We start from the raw sequence: 22,741 nt of genomic DNA, 5'->3' as shown, positions 1-22,741 counted from the left end.
TAAAGAGGGCTTTTTGTTGGCGTTCAGTTGTTACACTCATGTCCGACTCTCTGTGACCCCATTTGGGGGTTTTCTTGGCAGAAATACTGGAATGGTTTGTCATTTCCTTCTCTAGCTCATGGAGAGAAGGGAATGGATGTAAGAAATATGGGGGTGGATTGATCCTTGCATGGATGACTTGGTCCCCAAGGCCCTCACCATCCTCTGGATGCTTTTCAGCTTGTCAAATCCCTTCTAGAACTAAGCACAGTTTACACATTTTTATTTTCAGAAATGGTTGAACAGGAGTGAATCCAAGAATAGCCTTCAAGTTTTAAGAAGAAAACCAGTTGAGTCTCCAGCTGGTCCCAAAATTGGGCTCATGACCAATATGACTGGCAGGCTAAAATTGCCAGACTCATGCTTTGGTCCTCCAAGACCAATTTAGTTTCAATTCGTTCTCTCATTTCAAAGTGCCCTCCATAGCTTGCTGCATCAGACTATATTTACTGCAGCTTGTTTTCCCAGATAACACCCTACCTTAAACACCCTGCTAGGCTGAATTAAGTCTTTGGGGGGAGGGTCCTTCTTCTTGACTATTTTAGTCTATATGAATCACTAGGAAATCTAGTCTTTTATTACTTCTTTCCAACTCACTTTGATCTGTTCAGTGAAAACTCAGTGTATTTCATATCAGCCTTCAGGCGCTTATCTTGTTCCTCAACCACAACACAACATTCTTATTCCTGTGTCTTTGCATAAGTTTATTTTTTCCATTCCTGGAATAAGTTCTCCACTCACCTCTACCCATTAGAATCCCTAGTTTACTTCAGAGAATACCTAAAGTGTTGCTAGTGTTACTCACACAAGACAAGTGTTCACATGGTGGTCAGAAAAAAGTGATACTAGGACACTCTCAAGATCTTGCTAAAGAACTTTGGAATCGGGGCAGCTAGGTGGAGTAGTGGATAGAACACCGGCCCTGAAGTCAGGAGTATGTGAGTTCAAATCTGGCCTCAGACACTTGACACTTACTAGCTGTGTGACCCTGGGCAAGTCACTTAACCCTCATTGCCCCACCAAAAAAACAAACACATAAACAAACAAACAAAGAACTTTGGAATTGATTGTGAGACCTGGGAGAAGCTGGCACAGGACCATCCACCTTGGCATGCCCCCATCAGAGAAGGTGCTGTGCTCTATGAACAAAGCAGAATTGAAGCAACTCAAAAGCAACATGAGATGAGCAAATTTAAGAGAATCCACCCCAAATATTCATATGAACTATTTGTGCATGACCTGTAGTAGAGTATTCTGAACTTGCATTGGTCTGATCTGCCACAGTTGGACACACTCCGCCTTGACTCTACCATAGTGATGTCATTTTGGTCCTGTTTGAGAACAAAGGGTAACAACCAATTAATTTAAAGCCTTTCCTGATCTTCCCAGCTGATGGTAGTCTTCTCCCTCTAACTACACCACCGTCCCCACGACCTTGTAGAATTGTCTCCTCTTATAGACTGTAAGATCCTTAAGGACGGGAACTGTTTTTCTTTCTTTTTTTTTTTCTATGTCTTCTCTAGGCTTACTAGAGTGCCAGCACATAATGGCTGCTTAAGACATGATTGTTGCTTGATCACTTGCCCAGTTGCAGGGTGAAGAAAGATAAGTTGAAACTCCTTCAGAATGACTTTGCTGTTGTTATTGTAATTATTGTTATTTTATTTTAAAAGCCAGAGATGTGAGGACAAGAGCAGTGGTCTTCTCAAAGTGTCATATCTACCCCCCCCATTCCCAAACAATCAAAATATCAATTATTTTAACAGAAGAAACATATATTAAAAGAAGGAAGAAAAACCAGAAACTCTTGAATGAACAAACATTAGATTGATGTAAACCACCAGGATCACTTATGATACCAAATATGAGGATCCTCCGGGCAAAGCCCAAATAAATCCAACATACTCACTTGGCAGTCCAAGTTGGGGAGGGAAAGGGGAAACAGAAATCTTTCCTCTCCTTTCCTCTCTCCCTTTCCCTATTCCTTCCTTCCTCCCTTCCTCTCTTTCTCCTTCCCCTACCACTCTCTCTCTCCCACTCCATCTCCCTCCTCCCTCTCTCTCTCCTTTCCTCTCCCAACCCACCTCTTTCTTTGTCTCTCCCCAGCTTCCAGATATCCACAAGCTCTTCCCAGCCCTAGAACCTAGTTACTAAATCTCATTGTCCTTCTTTTAGTACCACCTACTTCTTTATAAGAAACAGACTTTAGTGTTGTTGTTTTTTAAAATTTCCTTGCTTTCCAACGCATTTCTCTCAAAATTTCCCCTTTAAACTCTACTTATATCATAATCATTTCTAGGCGGTCGTGGTGGTGGTAAAGAACAGCTTTTGTTCCCCATTGTGATCACTGTCTTATAAGAAAGAAAAACTGTGAAATGAAAACACCCAATAAAGTGACTATATCAGACAATATATCTGTAGCATTTGACTCTAGGAAACCCCTGATTTTCTGGTTTGAAGAGGGAGTTGTCAATATTTCAGTCAGTTGGTCCACAAGTATTTATTAAGCTCTTAGCATATGCCCAGAGCCATTCTAAGTGCTGGGTACACAAAAGGCAAACACAGTCCCTGCCCTCCAAGAACTCACATTTCAATAGGGAAAACAACATGTAAATAACTATGTCAATACAAGATCTATACAGTGTAATTGGAAGATAATCTTAGAGAAGGTACTAGCAGTGGAGTAATGGTGGGGAACCAGGCAGTGCTTCTTGCAGAAGGTAGGATTTGATCTGAATCTTTAAGTAAGCCAGAAAATCTAAGAGTTAGAGATGAGCGGGGTCTGGAGGACAGTTATCATGTTTGAGGAATTGCAAGTTGCTCGATGTGGCTAGGTCCTAGTATACATGGAAGGGAGTAATACACATTTAATTAAGCTCCTACTATAGGTTAGGCAGTGGGTATCTAAAAAGAGACAAAAGACCGTCCCTGCCCTCAAGAAATATACAATATATAGAGGTATCTAGGTGGTGCAGTTGATAGAGCACTGGCCCTGGATTCAGGAGGACCTGAGTTCAAATCCGGCCTCAGACACTTGACACTTTCTAGCTGTGTGACCCTGGGCAGGTCACTTAACCCTAATTGCCTCACCAAAAAAACAAAAACAAAAACAAATATACAATGTAACGGGGAAGACAGCATGCCAACAATACAAAGCAAGCTATATTCAGAAAAAATAGGAAATAATTAACTGAGGGAAGATACTAGAATTGATTGTTTGGGAAAAGTTGCCTGTAAATTATGGGATTTTAGTTTGAACAGTAAGGAAGCCATGAAAGAGAGTAGGCAGAGTTGAAGAGGGAGGGCATTCCAGGCATAAAGGACAGCCAAAGAAAAAGACCATAGCCTAGAGATGGAGTGTCTTGTCCATGGGACGGCAAGGAGGCCTGTGTCACAGGATCAAAGGTTACCTGTAAAAAGACTGGAAAGACAGGAGGAGGCTAAGTGAGGAAGGGCTTTGAATGCCAAAAAGAATATTTTGTATTTGATCTCGAGGGTGACAGGGAGCTACTGGAGTTTATGGAAAGACTTGCAGCAGGCAGAGCCACCAGCAGGTTATTTCAATAGTCTAGGTGGAAAGTTATGAGGGCCTGGCCCAGGGTGGGGGCACTGTCAGAGGAGACAATAGGGGGCATTTTTGAGAGATGTTGCAAGGTGAAATTGATAGACCTTGGCAACAGCTTGGATTTGGGGTCTGAGAGATACCGAGAAAGCCAAGATAACTGGGTTGTGAGTCTGAAGGACTGAGAGGAAAATGTTGCCCTCTATAATAATAAAGAAGGTAGAAGGTGGTGAGGGTTTAGGGGGTAAGAAAATGAGTTCCATTTTGACTGTGTTTAGTTAAAATGGAAAGAGATGGGAAATGTAGGAAGAGTTAGAGTTATAAAACGCTTTATTGCTTTTCATTGGTTTTTTTTTTTTTTACATTTAGCAAGGCTTTATTTTTTCCCTTCCATCCTATCTCCAATGAAAAAGAATACAAACAAAAGGAGAGAAAAGCTCTTTAATGTGTAGTCAAGCAAAAAAATTTCCTACATTGTCCACGTCCAAACGTGTATGTCTCATTCTGCATATGAAGAGCTTTAAATGCTATGTAGTAGATCCAAGAGGTAAAAGAGAGCTATATTTTAGTGCATGGGATATGAAATTTTCCACTTAATATTTGGACCCCAAAGTGATCAACACAGAAAAGTGGGGATGGGAATAATTATTCACAATGGTGCTCATGTGAGGTAGAGATCTCTTCATGGAAGAATATGCCATAAGTCAATTGTTGGAATGAAAAGCTGGTCTTATGCCATAAAACATACCCAGCAAGCTGCATCTAAATCTTGTAAACATGTGAGGGTAAGGGCTGGCAGGAAGTCAGTGGCTGCTTAGAAACATCAAGAAGAGACGGATCCTGACGCATGTTCCATTTTCTCATCAAATGGGCTGTGTTTGGAGATGCTCATCATGAATACAACTTCCCTGCCTGGAAGCTGAAAACTAAAGTTATTAAGACAACAGGAAGCAATTTTTCCTGCCTTTGCATTGCTGAAAAAACCAAAAACAGCAGCAGCAAGGAAATGATATTTCACCTAGGATAAAAATTAGGCACCATGTTCTGTTGTTGGTTCTTCAAATTGTCCTACAAAAAGTGTCTCATTAGAAGGAAAGGCAGGTGGTGGTAGGAAGGGGCGGTGACAAGTGTTGGATGTTGGAAAGTACTTTGGTTATTCTGCCTTAAAACAAATCAAATATTTCAGGTGGTCTGGGTGTGTGTTTTATTTTAGCATAAGGGATAATTGTTATTCAGGAAGTCTGGCAGACAGGTGGATGGGCTAAATAGAAATATAGATATGGATAGATAGATTAGTTAGATGATAGATAATGTAGGTACGTAGATATGTAGATAGATTAGATAGATGGATGGACAGATAGATGAGTCTATAGACAGATATGTAGATAGATGGATGGATAAGTTGTTGTTGTTTGTCATTCATTCTCAAAAAAGACCATGATATCAGGGTGATGTTATGACCTGCAGTGTATTGGATTTAAGTGAGGGAGGGCTGTGCAAGGTCACCAGCTTCACTCTCTTCTCTGGAGCCATCTGGGTCCTGTGGCAAAACATTTATCACAATTAGTAGAAATGGCCTAGGATGTTTAAGGCAATTAGGGTTAAGTGACTTGCCCAGGGTTACAGAGCTAGTAATTGTCTGAGATGAAATTTGAACTTAGAGGTCCTCCCAACTTCAGGGCCAGTGCTCTATCCAGTGCTCCACAAAGCTGCCCCTGGATGGACGAGTAGAGAAATAGATAGATAAATAGATGGATAGATCAAGATGTAGGTAGATAAATATATGGAAAGCTCCAGATATATATGTAGTTATGGATAAACAGATAGACAGACAGATATTGGTATCTAGGCAAATATGTAGATGCATAGACAGAAAGATATAGATATATAGGTAGATATGTAGGTAGACAGATTGGCTGGCTGGCTGGATAGATAGAAAGATAGATAGAGAAATTGATAGATAGATGGATAGATATATTTAATAGGTAGTTACTGTGTGCTAAGGATTGGGGATAGAAGCAAGAAATACAATCCTAGCCTTAAAGGAATAGGGACTAAGCTTATGGTTTCATTGATAAAGGAAATACCTGGATGAGAGAAGTCCTTCTACCAATGCAGTCTGGTACCTCTTCTATACCTTGTAAATCTTAATTGCTGAAAACACTGACCATTTAAGTGACTTGCCCAGGGTCCCACAACAGGACTGGATAGCAGGTCTTCTTGACTGAGAGGCTAATTTTCCATGCTTCATCTTGAAGTGGCTGAGCATACTCTTGAATTGTGTTTATTAGGCTTGGCATCATTGGAAACTTTCTTTCATGTATACATTCATTCAATCAATAACATAAACCCTTTGAGAACTTTGGTGTTTGTATCCTGGAATCTAACAGTGACTGGCACATAGTAGACGTCTCGATTGAGTTAGTGAAGAAGCATGGATGTATCTATAATGTCCCAGGCAGAAAGGAATCATGGTAGAATGGGTAGTGTGGTGGTGGTCTTAGAATCAAGAAGACCTAGATAAGTTCTGCCTCTGATATATACCAGCTGTGTGACCCTGGGTAAGTCACTTCAGTGGTCAGTGTCACTTAATTACTTAGTGCCCTCAGGAAATAGATCTCCAAAAACTAAAAGTTGAGTAACAAATGGCCATCTGCAGTAGAGGGAGGTTCCTCATTATGAGTTCTCTATACTGATGACATCTGAAGTGCTAGGCACTGAACCTACAAAGGCCACCCCACAAAAAAAATCTGAGATAAAAGTCGTTCCTCCCTTCATGAAATTTATACTTTATTAAGATAAAATAACATCCACATAGCCATAGAAAAGCAAAAATATTTATGATTAAGTACGAAATGAATATATGAAATGTTCAAAGAGAACTGGCACCTTTGGGGTGAGGGTCTTCCTTGTTTTTCCCCCTTTTAAGACTGCTCATTTGGCTTTCATGTCTATCTGGCACTCAACTCTTACCTATGGCTCCAAGAAGCTGTAACATGAACAGCCGCAGGCACATCCAGGTCGAACTGCCTTGGCAGATGGTCTAAAACAAGTTGAGATTAACCAACATGTCTCAAACTTTTCAGTGAGTTAGGGGGATGTCTACTTCAACCATATGAAGACTTTCCCTGGTAGAATGGATGAATGAGAACGGTTTGAATGAATGGTCATGAAGGCAACTGAAGAACATTGTGGAGTGCTTAGAGCTTGGGCAGACACTGAAGATGCCAAGGGCATCCACTGCATCCCAGCCCATCAGCAGTCATGCTGACTGTGTCCTGCCACTGGACTTGGATGACTCTGGAATAGAGAGTGAGGCTGATGATTTTGTGCAACTCTGCCTCACTTAAATCCAATTCACGTGCAAGTCATCACCCTATGATGCCATTGGTCCTCTTCAGAAATAAAGGACAAAAATATATGTACAAAGTAGATTGGTCAAGTGGGTACTAACAACTTGGGGAAGGGGGAGTTGGGACCTGGATTGGCCTTATATAAGAGATAGAAATTGAAGGGAGCCTTGAAGAAAGGTAGGTAAGGAGAGAGTACATTTCAGGCATGAGGAAATAATATTCAACAGTATAATAAGCATTAGAAGCATGGCCCAAAGTTAGAGAGTTGACCTTGAAGACTGGGTATGATTCCTGCCTCTGATACATACTGGCTGTGTGACTCTGGACAAGACACACTCTCTGTGCTTTTGTCAACTCTTTAAGACTATAAGTTGCAGAAAAGGCTCCAGCCCTTGTTGGTAGAACAGATTTCCTCATCTGGGAGTTCCCTATACCAATTAACATCACAGATCTATCTAGTCCTTATCCTTTGTAGCTTGAGCACCTTGGACCATACCTGGTCCATGTCCGGTGATTAATAAATCTTCATTGAACTTAATTTAAAATTTATATAATGTTTTATATCTTACAAAGAACTCTGCACACTGCAAGGTAGGTAGCACAAGTATAATTATTTCCATTTTATCGATGAGAAAAATAAGCTTCAGAAAGATGAACATATTCACTTGAGGTGGCACAGATAGGTCCTTCTTTTCATATGCTGATGTCTGAGCAGAGATCAAAGCCCTCTATTACAGATGACAATCCACATTAAGGTAAAATACTCCCAAGATCCTCCTTGGCTTAGCGTGCTAATGAATTTGAGTCAAAACAAAAGGTAAGCTAAGTGAATCAAGGTTAGTATCTATCCTCTATTCTTTGACCCCCATATACTTTGCTTTATTTTGTATATCTGTCATCAGCAAAGGCTAATTGTTTTGGTGCTTTATTTTGGCCAATGAAAACCTGTCTCGTTAGATAATGAATAGAAAAAAAATAAGTGCTTATGATGTGCTAAAACCCCAGGATACAGCTAGAAAAAAGAAGACGTAAAATGAGATATGCTCCCCAAGGTCCTTTCTGACTCTTGATCTGTGATCTTGGATATATTTTAAGGCAGAATAAACAAATAGCTCAATAGCTGAATTTCTGTCCCCTTCTCTTCCCAATACCACCTGCATTTGCTTCTCATGACTAACTTTGTAGGGCAGATCTTTCAGTAGTTCCACAAAATAGTGACTGAATAAAGTATTCTGTTGACCCTCGCCCTTCAAGGACTGTTTTCAAAATAAACTGACAAATTTGAATTTCATTTTATCAAGAGGGATCATGAAGTCATACTCAAGTTATGTCTCAGCCTATTTAAGTATCATCACAAATTATTAGTGTTAATTATTGTTAGCCAATCTTCTATTACACGTTTTATGTATTAATCATTTCTGGGAGCCAATGATGTGATGAGAATGATGACGAGTATCGTTTCAAGGTCTCTATGTTTCACTCAGAAGCCATTCATGATTGTTGCTCTTACCAAATATGTGACTTTAAGCAAGTGATTTAATCTTTCTGGGTCTCAGTTTTCTTCATTCCTTAAATGGGCTTAATTTTAGTTATAGGACTTTTGTTGTCCTTGGGAAGAAAGACCTTGCCATACCTTAAAAATCATAGAAATGCTAATCAGGATAGCTGTGTTATTCTTGGTTTTGTTTGTTTTGTTTTGTTGATTTAAAATAAATTATGTCCTGTAACTTTTTCTTCATAAACACTTGTAGACCATAAATTCTTTGGAGGCAAGAATTGTTTTTTTGTTTGTTTGTTTGGTTGCTTTCCCCTCTTTTTTCTCTAATTATATGGGGCAGCTAGGTGGTGTAGTAGATAGCACACCGGCCCTGAAGTTAGGAGCACCTGAATTCAAATCTCACCTCAGACACTGTGTGACCCTGGGCAAGTCACTGAACCCAAATTGCCTTCAACTCCAGGGCCATCTCCAGTCGTCTTGATAAATATCTTGCCACTGGACCTAGGTGGAGGAGAGAGTGAGGTTGGTGACTTTACACAGCCCTCTCTCACCTAAACCCAATTCACTGCAAGTCATGATGTCGTGGTCCTCTTCCAGAATGAAGGACAAACAACAACTCTAAGTGATTAGCACACTGCCTTACACATCGTGAGTGGTTAATAAATATTTATTTTTCCTAATGAAAATAAAATAAATATCTTGGTACCAGTGAGTGGAAATCATGAAGGATTTATGCAGCTAGGTGGCACAATGGATAGAGTGCTGGGCCTGGAGTCTTCCAAACTGATCTTCCTAAGTTCAAATCCAGCCTCAGATACTTTCAAGCTATGTAACCCTGGCTAAGTCACCTCATCCTGTTTACCTCTGTTTCCTTATTCATAAAATGAGCTGGAAAAGGAAATGGCAAACCATTTCAGTATCTTTGCCAAGAAAATCCTGAACCATGTCAAGAAGAGTCAGACGTGACTGAAATGACTGAATGACAAGAATTGGTTTCAAGTTCCAGTTCCAGATTTGACATTAACTAACAATATGACCTTGGGCAAATTGTTAAGGAAGAAAAGCAGATAGAGCACTGGATTTGGAATCAGGAGACCCCAGTTCAAATCCTACCTCAGACACTTACTATGTGACCATGGGTAAATCACATAACCTCAGTTTGTCTCTGTTTCCTCCTGAGGCAACAGAGGGGAAAACACAATGCATTCTCTGTCCTGGGGAACCCAAGAGCCGAATGAGGGGGTTGCTGTGGCCAGACAGTATTGCAATAAAACACTGCCCTTTTTCTTTTCCAGGTCAGGGTTATCAGAATTCTTTCTCTTTTTTTGCGGGGCAATGGGGATTAAGTGACTTGCCCAGGGTCACACAGCTAGTGTCAAGTGTCTGAGGCTGGATTTGAACTCAGGTACTCCTGAATCCAGGGCCAGTGTTTTTTCTACTGTGCCACCTAACTGCCCCATTCTCCTTTCTCTTAAAGTCATTTGTTTCTTTTTGGCTACATCCAATAATTTTCTCCTTACTCCCTTCTCCAATTTGTCAAAATTTCCTGACCCATCCATAACCTCCCAGAGGTTACTGATACCACACTTGTGTCCATGTGGTTGTCCATTAAAACAGCAAAGAACCCAATCCAGGGCATCCTCCAGACTGCTGGGTCTTGCCAACAGGGCAATTCCTTCCTTCCTTTTTCAGGAAAAAAAGAAATCCCTCAGGGTAAATTGCTTGATCCCAGAAAAGAGAGAGAGAGAGAGAGAGAGAGAGAGAGAGAGAGAGAGAGAGAGAGAGAGAGAGAGGGAGGGAGAGAGAGAGAGAGAGAGAGAGAGGGAGAGACCTATATTGTTAGAGAACTATTTCGTACTAATATGCATCCATTTTGTTTTACAATGGATTATAATCTCCTCAACAACATTCAGTGTTTCATTTTTGTCTTTTTATTCCCTGTTCCTAATGCCTGACATATAGTATGTATAGGCTTAATAAATGTTTAGGAGTTGATTGATACATGTGTCATCCTTTGCTCTTACTCATGACTACCCCTCTTCCTTTCCTGTTCATATACTTTTATATTCCTTGTGCATAAGTTCTAATTGGGAGTAGACTGCAGCCTAATTTTAAAAATATTAGGTCTGACCCTCCTAGAAGGCAGAGGACAAAATGCTAACTTTTATGAAGGGTAGTCACTGATACGAGCTATTTGGTAAATTGCAAGCATGCACTTAATGGCATAAATGTGTCCCAGCAAGGAAATTTCTCTAAGGAATATCATGTTTCCCCCTATTAATTCCTGTTATAAACTCTGAGATGTATTTCTTAGAAGAATATTCCTATGTACTGAGTAGCAATCCTTGGTGAGAAATAGGTTGAATTGCTGTCCATTTTTTGGATAGAGTCTCATGGATTTAGAGCTAGAAGTAACCTCTGAGGTTATTGAATCCAGCCTCCTCATTTATAGATAGAGGAATGAAAGCCTAGGCATCCATAATAACTTGCCTAGGGTCACACAGGGAAGCCCCCAGAAATGCACTGCACTGCACCATGAGGTTCTTCATATCTAACATTTTCTCTACTCTACAGTGCCCCCCAATTTTCTTTAACAACAATGTCATTTAACTCTATTAACTCAATGTAGCTCACTTCTTTTTTCTTTGGTCTGTTTTTCATGTCTTGTAGAGTCAGGCGACAATGTCACATTTTGGTAGTAGATGTTACCACCTGACATGAGAGCCATAGGTTTAAAAAAGGCATCGGATTCTCTAGAATTAATAAATGTTGTTATAAGAATAGGGCAGCTAGGTGGTGTGGTGGATAGGGCATTGGGCTTGGAATCAGGAAGTGTCTCCTTTATTAGTTCAAATATGGCCTCAGACACTTATTAGCTGTGTGACCCTGGGCAAGTCACTTCACCCTCTCTGCTTCAATTTCCTCATCTGTAAAATGAGCTGGAGAAGGAAATGGTGAACCACTCCAGTATCTTTGCCAAGAAAACCCCAAATGGGGTCATAAAGGGTGGGACAGGAGTGAAAAGACTAACAACAAAATAACTGCTCACACTTAAGGAGTTCTTTAAAGTTTATAAAATACTTTCTTTACAACAAGTCCTGTGAGGTAGATAGTGCAAAGATTATTCTCAATAGAAACAAAAATGGTGTTTACAAGTCACTTTCCAATTTTCAAAGGCCTTCTGTATAGGTTATCTTGTTGGATTTGAATTACATACTTTGCCTACAACACTGTGAGGAAACTACTACGTGTATTTATATCCCCATTTAACAGATGAGGAAACTGAGGATGGTGGAGGTCAAGAGGCTTGCTCAGGGTCACACAGATAGTGTGTCAACTAGTGTCAACAATGTCTTTTGGACTGGAAGTCCAAAAGACCTGAATTCAAATCTGTCCTCAGACACTTGCTAGCCATGTGAACTTGGGTGAACCATTTAACTTCTTTCTGCATCATTTTGTTCAACTGTGAAAAGGGGATAATGATAGCGGCTATCTCTCAGGGTTATTGTGAGGATAAAATGAGATAAAATTTGTAAAGTATGTTATAAAGCTTAAATTTCTATATAAACATTATAGTGATGGTGGTGATGATGATGTATATAAATCCCAAGTCAAAGCCCTATACTTTTTCACTGACCCATCTTTTCTCTAGATATGAGATGGAAAATAGTATGGGTGTTTGTTTTGATAAGGGGAAGAAAGGGCATTCTTTTCTGGGGTAATAAGGTTGGGTCTAAAACCAAAATTGTTTGAAGAAGTCATAATATAATTTTTCCTAATAGAAGGATTTCCAAATTAATAATTACAACAATATTTGTGGTGGCAAAGAATTGGAAGTTGAAGGGATGTCCATTAATTGGGGAATGACTAAACAAGTTGTAGTATATGAACGTAATGGAGTACTATTGTGCTGTAAGAAATGATGAGCAGGAGGAGTTCAGAGAAACCTGGAAGGACTTAAATGAATGGATGCTGAGTGAGATGAGCAGAACCAGGAGAACATTATACATAGTATCACCAACATTGTGTGATGATCAGCTGTGATAGACTTAACTCTTCTCAGCAATACAATCATCCAAGATAATTCCAAAGGATTCATGATGTAAAGTGCTCTCCACATCCATAAAAAAAAGAACTGTGGAATCTGGATGCAGATTGAACCATACCGTTTCTACTTTTTTTGTGATTTTTTTTCTCTTTTGAGGTTTTTCCCTTTTGTTCTGATTCTTCTTTCACAACCTGACTAATACAAAAAAATATGTTTAATGTGATTGTACATATATAATTTATATCAGATTGCTTGCTGTCTTGGGAAGGGGGGAGGGTAGACAGGGAGAGAGAAACAACTTGGAACTAAGAAATCTTATAAAAACAAATATTGAAAACTATCTCTATATGTAACTAGAAAATGATAATACTTTTATTATAAAAATAATTATAATAATAATGATGATGATTACAAGAAGCAGCATGCTGTTGTGGCTAGGAAACTGGTTGTGAAACCAGAAGAGAATGGTTCAAATCCTGCTTCTGATATCTACTGGCTATGTGCCCCTGAGCACCTAGGTTACTTAACTTCCTGGGGCTCCAGCTCACTCTCTAAGACCATAAGTGGCAGACAAAGTGCCAACATGCATTGACAGTGGTGAAATCCTCACCTGGGAGTTCTCTGTATCAATGAAATCATAGATGCAGTCCCTCTACCTGATAATAATTATAATATATGTTTTATATAGTATTTAAGGTAATATATATATGTATATATATATCTATATATATATATCTATATTGTCTCATTTGTTCCTCGCACAACAGTACTATGAAGTAGGTATTATTGTACTCATTTTATAGTTCAGGAAATTGAGACACAGTGAGATTAAAGAATTTTTCTGAGACCACAAAGAAAGTTTCTGAGGTAGGATTGGACCTCAGCTCTTCCTTATTTGAAGTGTGCAGTTATCAGCATAGAGTTGGTAGAATGTCATACATATTTTATAAATTCAATTATTTCAATTCTGTTTAAAATTTTACTCCTAGGGTACATGGTGGTAGCCACCTAGACTTAAACACTTGGCAGCCTCTTCTTCCAAGCTGAAGCTATTCTTGGAGGGTAACTTACCAGCAGAGCAGGATAAAATAAATAGATATATTTTATTAGTAAATGGAGAAAAGATCTATGCCCATTCTCAATCTGTAGTTATGGGAAGAGAACCCCAAAAAGGAAATGAAGGCAGGCATCTAAGTGGCCTAAAACAATTATGTACTATGTGGGATGGTAGAATTTAGAACCAAAAAGACATTAAAAAGTTGGAAGCCTTCCAGGGATGGGAATCACGAAGGTGAAGAGCCTTGAGTTCATGCCAAATGGAAGGATCCATGAAGTAAGATTCCATTTGGATCCACTGAAGAAAGGAGGGAAACAAAATCTTTAGGGGGAGGGAGGCACAAATCCTGATCTGAGGGGCTGTCACGTGGTAGGGTGATTGGAGCCAATCTATTTGTCCCTAGAGGGCAGTGTTTGGAACACTGAGTACAACTCGATCTAGGGTTACAGAAAATTTCCTGATGATGAAAGCCAAAGTAGATTGGGCTGCCTTTGCTTGTGTTGTGTTGGCCTTCCTCTTAGATCTTTAAGGAAAGGTTTTAGGGCCACTTGTCAAGGATTTTGAAGGGAATTAGGTGACCACTGAGGTTCCAACTCTGAAATTCTATGATTCTGTAATGGGACCAAGAACACAGAATTATTGAACTGGCAGAGACCATATTAAACAAGAATGTCAGAACTGGAAAGGGCCTTAGAATATACAATGTCAGAACTGGAAGTGAATTTAGACTGTGGAATTTCAGAGCTGGGAGAGACATTAGAATATTGAATGATAATGCTGAGTTCTAAGAGAATGTTAGAATGTAGAACATCAATACTTAGACATCATGCCAGAGCAGGGGGCGAATGTGTGGAGAAGGGAGAGCCTTAGAACAGGGAATATTATTGTTAGAAAGGATCATAGGACATAGACTGACAGCTAGAAAGGACTTTAGAATAGAGAATGTGAGAGCTGGGAGATCAATGTCTTCATTTTACAGATGGGATAATAGAGATCAAAAGACAGTACATGATATCATCCCCCAGTGCCCTAAAAGAATGGATTCTCCTAAGAAGAGTGACTTTACCCCCTTTTTCATTATTTGGAACTGACCTGTTGATTAAGGAGCATCCATTGCTCATGAATTCTGTAGACATTCCCAATGCAGGGCTGGGCATTTTTCTGCAGAGCAGAACTTACTTGAGATATGCACAAAGTCTGGGAAGTGAGAGAGTGGGGGTAGGTAGAGAGGCACAGCTGAAATGAAGCATCATGAAAACTGATTACAGTGAGCCAGGATGCTGGTAGAACTGAGGAGGCATGAGATCCTACTTCTGCCTACCCCACACCTATACAATCCCATATCACAAGCCAGGGCTGTTGTAAGCCTGGCAAAAAATGTTGGGATTAATTTTGCCTTCAGGTAGATTGATTTGGGCCCCAGCTGTGGGCCATTTGGGCAAGAAAAAATATATAAAAGTAATTTTGGGGGCTTTGGTTATTGCTTTTAACCTCTTTGCCAGTGGCTTTTATCTGCTTTTATCTTCCTTATTTTTTTAACTGCCCTGGGAAATGCTTTTGATGGGGCATTTGAATGTATTTTTATCAAATGGATTATTTGTTTGAACCCTTGGGCTCTGAGTGATACCTTAGGCTCTAATCACATCCCATGGGGATTAGAAACCCCAAATACTAGTGCAGATTTATGTCACTAAAAGAGAAATCTTTCCCAAGTGCTATGTGATTCTGGGCTAAGTTATTGCATATCTTTGAGTCTCAGTTTTCTCCTCTACAATATCTGTAGGGCCTATCTCCCTACCTCCAAAAGTGATTGTGAGACTCAACTTTGTAAATATTCCATGTAAGTGACATCCTCTGTCATTTATATGTCTTTGGGTTGTCGAAGAGGAAGATTTGTGAACCTATTGGCAACTCACATTTGTTCCTATTGATATCCCCTCCCTTATTTCACCCCCTTTCCCCCAAGGTCACGGATTCCTTCAGCAACACTGTCTCCTTAGGGCAATCTGCAAATGATGTGGTGAGTGTTCAGTTTGGCAACACAGTTTTAATTCTGTGCCTTGACTGGGTACCTGGAACTTTGGATTCATTTGCAGCTAGTCAAGCTAAGATAATGATTATGATAATTAAGCTGCTGTGCTTTGGTATTTGAGCATGATAATGCTTCAGGCATGAAGAGGGACCATTTTCCCCCAGCTCTGTATTTTCTAATCAGCTAGTTGCTTTATCGTGATTTGAATACTTCAGTTTCTCTCAAGGTCCAAGTGTAAATTCTAGCCAGAGGGCAGGAAATTAACTCAGGATTGCTGATTCTTCCCCCATAATAGCTCTCACATCTGGCTCCCTCCTCTCTACTGCCCTGTTGTGACCAACCCAGTTCAGACCCTCATCATTTCATGGCTTGCGGATAAAGCACTGTATTTTGAATCATAGCTTCATCAATTTGGAGCTGGAAGAGACCTTAGAGGCCAAACCCCCATTTTAAATATGAGGACGCAAATTGGGGTCCAGAGAAGGGAAGGGACTTGTTCAATTTCATATAGGGGATAAGTGGCAAAGTCAGAATTCACATCAAGGTCCTTTTTAATCCAAATCCAGCACCCTTTCTAGCCTACCACCTAAAATTTAGTTGCAACTCCATTTTAGTAACTGCATGTGTAACTCTGGACAGTTCACTTTATTTTTCTGAACCTGTTTTCCCATCCCTATGTAATGGGTATAGTCAGAAGCTATCTACTCACCCCCTTTCCCATCAGCTCTGGCTGAAGTATACTCCATGAAGCATTGACTGGAGCTCAACCTCATCCAGTGACACATTCGTCCTGGCCTTTCCTGGTTTAATGTTGAAAAGCTTGGTATTTTAGGATGACATAGAAAACCCTGAGTGGTCCCCTGGTTGCTATGGTAATAGCAGGGGGATAGAGCCACTAAACCACTCATTAGACCTTAAAGATAATTGCATACCCTCCCTTCTAATTGATGAGAATTGTCCATAACTAGCCCCACTCAGGCCCAGCAATCTCTCCATTGTTTTCTGGCCATTGTCATGGCCTTCTCATCTCACCTCCTATCTCCCAGGTTCTGTGATACCCAACTTGAGGCCCTGTGCTCCTGATTAGTGGGAATTTTCCATAAGTGGTCTGATTCAAATCCACCACATGGACTTCACACAATTACCATAATAATCTTTCTATTGTCCAGTTCTGATCACATGGCAACTGTACTCAAAAGCCTTCATTAGCCCTTTTTCCTAATGGATAAAATACCAACTCCTTAGCCTGATGTTGGACATCTCACCTTGTCACCCTTGGACCCCTCCATGTCTGACTCCAATTGGTCCTTTCAGACCAATTCCTTACCACTGACTGTTGAGAGTAAGTCTCTTCTCTTCTCTTTTCTTCGCTTTGCTTCACTTCGCTTCTCTTCGCTTCGCTTCTCCTCTTCTCTGTCTCTGCCTCTTTCTCTGTCTCTCTGTCTCTGCCTCTTTCGCTGTCTCTCTCTGTCTCTCTCTCTTTCATACACACACACACACACACACACACACACACACACACACACACACACAAACAGTATAACCTCCTAGAGTTCTGGGGTTGTTTTAATCTTGTCTCCGTGTCTCTGCCACCTACCACAGTAGGTGCTTTGATAAGTGACATTGAATCGAATCCTACAATCTAAAACTTGTCTCCTGCAAGATGCCCTATAAATGGTCATCTGATTTTGAAGAACTAGGAAGAGGGAGCACCCACTCCTCATTGAGAAAACCTACTCTCCTTTCATATAATTTTACAACACAGGATCATATATTTAGGGCTTGAAGGGACCTTACAAGTCATCTAGTACAATTCCTTCATTTTACAGATGAGGAAACTGTGGTCCAGAAAGGTCAAGTGAACTGCCCCAAATCACCCATGGGTGACCCAATGAATGGCAGAGCTAGGCTTGAGGATCCCTGGATCTCTGAGTCAAGAGAAAATGCTTTTCTCTTTCTTCCTTACATCAGGCCTACATCTTCCTTTCTTGCCCACCCATTGGAACAAGTTCAATCCCTTTGCCATTTGACAGGCTTTCAGACACTGGAAGACAGCTATCATCTCAAATATTCTCTACCTCTGGGCTCTAGTAAAGGCAGGGTACGTGACACAGACCATTTCCTCCAAGTTCGGACATAGAAGAGAGGAGACCTTGCTCTGCTGAACCAAAGGCATTACTTGATCATGGTTCCTCTTGACAGTTATGAAAATAGCATATTAATTCCCCTTGGCCTTTTGATGTAGCATTAATGTTCATTTAGCTGGTGATCCATTCGACAACTGTCAAGAAAAATCACTTAACCAGTCTGTAAAGGTACAAATGCAGCCCAAAGCATTTCCCAGTGGACGGATCTAGAAGCAAATTGTTTTCTGGAATGACATCATGTGGTCTGCAGACTGCCGAGCTGAACCCAGGCTGAAAGCTCTCAAAAGGCTATTTAAGGCATTCATTCTAGGGAGAGCAGATGGAGGGAGCTTCTTCTGAAGAGAAGGCTCTTCCCTCTTCCCATAGATATTATACGGAGAAATCAGATTAGCACATGCAAATAGACAAATAGCCAGTTAAGCTGAAGTCTCTACAGCCTGAATTCTACCCCACTTATTAGATTTGTTTCAAGGCCATTCAATTCAATCCAAGGAACCTTTATTAAAATGCCTGCTGTGTGTCCGTCTCTAGGCTGAACACTGGGAAAATAGAGACAAAAATGAAATGATTTCTAGCTTCATCTTCTGTTCCACTGGGGGAAATAACATATACATAGCTGAGTCCAACATAATACACACACACACACACACACACACACACACACACACACACACAGAAAATTGGAGACAATATGGCGGAGAAAGTGTTAATAACAGGAAGGAAGGAGATCAGAAATAATGTCATGTAGGATATGACGCTTGAGCTTCATCTATCCCTTATTTTTTTTCCATGTGGTCCTGGAGATTAAGAATGGTATAGTGGCAGAGAGATCACTGGCTATAGATTCAGACACCCTGGCTTCAATCCCACTTCTGCTCCTTCCTCTGTGGTCTTGGGTGAATAATTTCATGGGCTTCTGTTTCCCTTTCAATAAAATAAGAGGCTTGGACCTTTGAGGCCCCTTCCAGCTGGTCTCTGGTCTACAATGAGGCAGCTAGGTTATAAAACTATGAGGGAGATGGTTGAACCTAGAGTGAGAAAAACCTTAGATCAAATCTGACTACAAACACCAGCTGTGTGACTCTAGATAAATCACTTAACCACTGTCTGCCTCAGTTTCCACATCTGTAAAATGAAGATAATAATAAAACTAGTCTTCCAGAGTTGTTGTGAGTTAATACTTGGTAACTGCTTTGTAAACCTTAAAGTGCTATTTGAAATGCTAGTTTTTATTGTTAGTGTTATTATTATCATCATTATCACCATCACCCTATGGTGTTTTTTTTTTTTTTTTTGGCAGAGCAATGACGGTTAAGGGACTTTCCCAGGGTCACACAGCTCGTAAGTGTCAAATGTCTGAGGCCGGACTTGAACTCAAGTCCTCCTGAATCCAGGGCTGGCTCTTTATCCACTGTGCCATCTAGCAGCCCCCCATCCTATGTTCTTTCAACAGAAGTGCTCTGAGGATTATCTTAACCAAGTTGGCTCATCTTTAAGAGGAAGGTAGGGTAAAGGAAAGTAGAGAATGTATTATATAGTACAAATTGAGAATCAGGTAGACTTCATTTGATTTTTAAAAATCTCAGGGTTACCCAAAGGATTTTAGAAAACTACATGTCATACTGATTTCCCCTTACTTGGATCAGATCATCTTTGCTTTCTCATCTAAATGTTCAAACAGAGATAACTCCTGGACTATTTGCTATTTCGACAACTCAGGATTCCATTTCCTACCACTATGTATTTGCATTGGCTGCTTCTCATTACTTCAGTGCTCTCTCTTTATCTTTTCCTCTTGGAACTCCCAGCTCCCTTCAGGCTTCCTCAGCTCAAGGCTATCTCCTAAGAGAGGTCTTTCTAGAATCTCCTACTTTTTAGTGTAGTCACCCTTCAATCAATGGGTATTAATTTTATTTATATAATATACACGCACACACATGCATATGCATGCATGCATATATTGTATAGATATAGACATGTGTACATGCATGTCTATACATATACAGATAGACACATACCCATGTGTGTATGTGCATACATATATAGATATGCACATACATATATACATACATATGTGTGTGTGTATACCTGATCTATAAAATAAGAGGGCTGAATTAAATTGCCTCTACTTTCCCTTCCAGATCTGGTTCTGTGGTCCCATGTCATATATTTCAGTAGAAAGTAATCTCCCAGAGGGCAGGAATAGCTTTGGTTTTTTTGTCTTTGTAGCCCCAGTGTCTCAAAACTATTAAGCATGTGATAATGCTTAATTAATGATCACTGATTGCTGCCTACCTAAGGCATTAAAGAATGAATTCACCGTCCTTAGAGTCTGAGAGAGTTAATTCTTCCATCCCAGAAGACACTAGTGTTGTACAATGTAAAAAAAAAAGAATTTCTTGGAAGGCAGAGAACCCCAGTTCAGGTCCTTCTTCTGTTATTTACTACATGGGTAACTTTGGACAAGTATCTTTATCTGGGAAGCTGAACCTCTCTGGATCTAAGGTTTCTAATCTGTAAAATGAAGGGGTTGAGGTAGATTACTTCTAAGGTACCTAGAAATTACATTTCAATCTATGTTCTTGTCTTACAATGTATCCTGTCATTTGCTTTTTCATCTGTAAAATGGAGGTGGGGGGATTAGATAGTCCATCTCTAAATATATGATCATTATTTAATGAAGAAACTGTCCTTGAGTCGAAAGTCTGCCTGTAACGCTGAGTAAATGATTGTATCTTTATCTGGGAAGCTGAAACAAAGGCACAAGAATATCTTTCCAGATATACACATGCACATAACCTCCATTGGAGTGAGTCAGAATCATTCCCTGGCAAGCCACCTAGTTGGCGTTTGATTTATTTCATGGATGGGTTATAAAATACTGTTGGCCTCAGTTGGTCAAAGTAACCAATTTCACACTTCTCTCCTCTATGCTGGTAATAGGATTTTTATGGCATCATAAAATGTCTGGGGTCAGGGACCCCATCTTTTGTTCCCATGGGTTGGCACAGCCTTACCAGCCTTGCTCATCCCACCATGACTGTGTGGCATAGAAGCTCCAGAATTCCTGCCAATGTCTGCACTTGCAAGTCACAATGAGTGGCCATCCAACCCTTTAATTTCCATTTTTGTTTGTTTTTGTTTTGGGTTTTTTTGGGGCAGTAAGGGTTAAGTGAGTTGCCCAGGGTCACACAGCTAGTAAGTGACAAGTGTCTGAGGCTGGATTTGAACTCTTCTTCTTCTTCCTCTTCCTCTTCCTCTTCCCCCCTTCCCCCAGGTGATTCTCAGGGGCTTAGCTCCGTAGCTCTCTCCTGGAATGCCATTGGAATCTCCTGGGTTCCAAACTAGTCTACTATTTTGTAAAAACAAAACAAACAAACAAAACCCACAAAACATGACTGAGTTTCTTTAGCCAACCCCAAAACATTTCCCCTATGTTTTTACTGTACTTCAGCAAATGGCCTTCATTCCTGAATTAATCAAGGACTTTTTATACCTCTGATTCATTGATTGATTCAGTAGAGATGCCTTGACCTTGTTCATATCACATTTAATTTATATTTAGTTAATTAAGTGTGTGTAGGGGCAGCTAGGTAGTGTAGTGGATAAAGCACTGACCCTGGATGCAGGAGGACCTGAGTTCAAATCCAGCCTCAGACACTTGACACTTACAAGCTATGTGACCCTGGGCAAGTCACTTAACCCTCATTGCCCCGAAAAAAAATTAAGTGCGTGTGTGTGTGTGTGTGTGTGGGGTGATTGGCTCCAACCCCTCATTTTGTAAAATCATCTATAAAACAAGTCTAGAGAAATTAAATGACTTGAACTGGGTCATACAGATAACAAGTATTGGAAGTGGAAAGTGAATTCAGGTTTTCTGACTACAAATATTGTGTTCATTCTGCTGCCATTAAAACAAAGAAAAGTTTTACAGATGCCCCTTTTTATATCATTGTCATTTTGGGGAATGCCAGTACTTGGTTTTTCATCTTTCCACTGAATCATCCTGGGGCAGCTAGGTGGCGCAGTGGATAGAGCACAAGCCCTGGAGTCAGGAGTACCTGAGTTTAAATCCGGCTTCAGACACTTAACACTTACTAGCTGTGTGACCCTGGGCAAGTCACTTAACCCCAATTGCCTCACTAAAAAATAAATAAATAAATAAATAAATAAATAAAAATGTATCATCCCTTGTAAAAGGGGGGGAAAAACAAAATACTTGATATAGTGCTAGATTGTCTGTATCTTTCTGCCTTAGTAGTGTCCCACTTAACTATGGAAGAGACAAGTAGGGTTTTTCATTATCTGTTCGCTGGGACTATTATTGGTTTTTCAATTACTCAAGAGTTCAACATCTTTATGGTATCTTTTCCATTTATGTTATTGTAGACATTGTGTTTATCATCCTTTTGGTTCCATTTACTTTACCCTGAATTTGTTTATAGGATTCTTCCTTAATTTCTCTGAAACCCAGAAGACCTTTTTATAGTAAAGAAGGGGCTTTTCACTTCTGTGTGATAATAAGCCAAGCAAATATTTGAGCTTCATTGCCTCAGTACCTTCTTTCTCTTGCGCTTTTCCAATGGGGCATGCTGTCGGCTTATGGATATAGTGACCTATAAGTTCTCCAGATGATAATTAAAAGCAAACATATGTAATTTGCAGGATTTCACCACAAATTGTCTACAAGATAATTATGATTAGTTTCAATATGGTTAATTATCAGAAGTTTATATTAAGTGCCTAGAATGTTGTTTAGTTTAGTTTTTTTTTCTTTCTTCCAGTTCTAATTCAAAGCAAAGCTGGGATCCATAAGTTTAAAAGTAAATCCAAAAGACAGTTAAAAGGTGCCCTGAGGGAACATCTGTTTTAACTGGGCCTAGGTCTTGTGTCTACTGATGATTAGAGAAGATAAGCAGAAAGCAAATTCCCTTAGTATTTAAAAGTTAATTGTCACAGAATTATAAATTCACTGGGTTGAAAGGGACTCCTCTATTCCTTTCCT

The 22,741-nt window shown here is 40.0% G+C and overlaps 1 protein-coding gene and 1 pseudogene across 1 annotated transcript in view; both read left to right on the top strand.

Annotated features, from left to right (window-relative positions):
* Positions 1-22,741, top strand: part of TMEM132D (transmembrane protein 132D) — a 960,728-nt gene that overhangs the window by 320,993 nt on the left and 616,994 nt on the right.
* LOC122736661 overlaps positions 7,749-22,741 on the top strand; it is a 49,273-nt pseudogene continuing 34,280 nt past the window's right edge.

This window comes from Dromiciops gliroides, chromosome 1 (assembly GCF_019393635.1).
Source record: "Dromiciops gliroides isolate mDroGli1 chromosome 1, mDroGli1.pri, whole genome shotgun sequence".
In the NCBI taxonomy this organism is placed as follows: domain Eukaryota; kingdom Metazoa; phylum Chordata; class Mammalia; order Microbiotheria; family Microbiotheriidae; genus Dromiciops; species Dromiciops gliroides.
This window is presented reverse-complemented; position numbering and strand designations above follow the sequence as displayed.